This window comes from Arachis duranensis, chromosome 9, assembly GCF_000817695.3.
Source record: "Arachis duranensis cultivar V14167 chromosome 9, aradu.V14167.gnm2.J7QH, whole genome shotgun sequence".
Lineage (NCBI taxonomy): Eukaryota > Viridiplantae > Streptophyta > Magnoliopsida > Fabales > Fabaceae > Arachis > Arachis duranensis.
The window spans coordinates 75,585,132-75,586,030 of NC_029780.3; positions in this window are offsets into that span (position 1 = coordinate 75,585,132).

Here is an 899-nt window from a genome sequence, read left to right on the forward strand (position 1 = left end):
TCAAGTATCAAAAATGAAGGAATTCACAGAGTTACAGAAGGATTCAGCTCAAAAAGCAGAGAAAAAGAGCTTACTGGCAAAAAAACGCCAGTAAGGGGCATTTTGGGCGTTAAACGCCAGAATGGGTACCATTCTGGGCGTTTAACGCCAGGAATGGTGCCATCTTGGGCGTTAAACGCCAGAATGGGCACCATTCTGGGCGTTTAACGCCAGGTGTCCAGCATCCTGGGCATTTAGAAAAATGCCCAGTGATAAAGGAATTCTGGCGTTTAACGCCAGCCAGGATACCTGGCTGGGCGTTAAACGCCCAAAAGGGGCAACAAATGGGCGTTAAACGCCAGAAAGGTGGGGGGGACCACAATTTTGTTTTCAAATCAAATTTTTTCAAACTTTCCTTTTCTTACCCATACTTTTCTACAAGAACACATTTCAATCTCTCATCATTCACTTTCAAATTTTCAAAAATCTAAAATCATTCTTCAAATCTCTCAAATCAATCCCAAATTTTGTTTAAAAAACTCACCCTTCTCTCAATTTCTTTCCATATCTTCTCAAATCTCCTTTCAAATTTTTCTTTTTTTCGAAATCTCTCCTTTCCCCCCTTTATAAATACACGTTCATCCCCCTAATTCCCCCACACCATTCGAATTTGCTCTTCTCTTCTCTCTCTTCTTTCCTTTCTTTTGCTTGAGGACAAGCAAACCTCTAAGTTTGGTGTGCTTTTCCATGATCACTAAGCCAAGATTCATCAAGATCATGGCTCCTAAGGGAAAACAAACCAATTTAAGAGGAAAGAAAGAGAATAATCCAAAGAATCTTTGGAATCAAGAGAAGTTCTTAACCAAAGAACATGAAGACCATTATCACAAAATAATGGGTCTGAGGTCAGTGATCCCGGA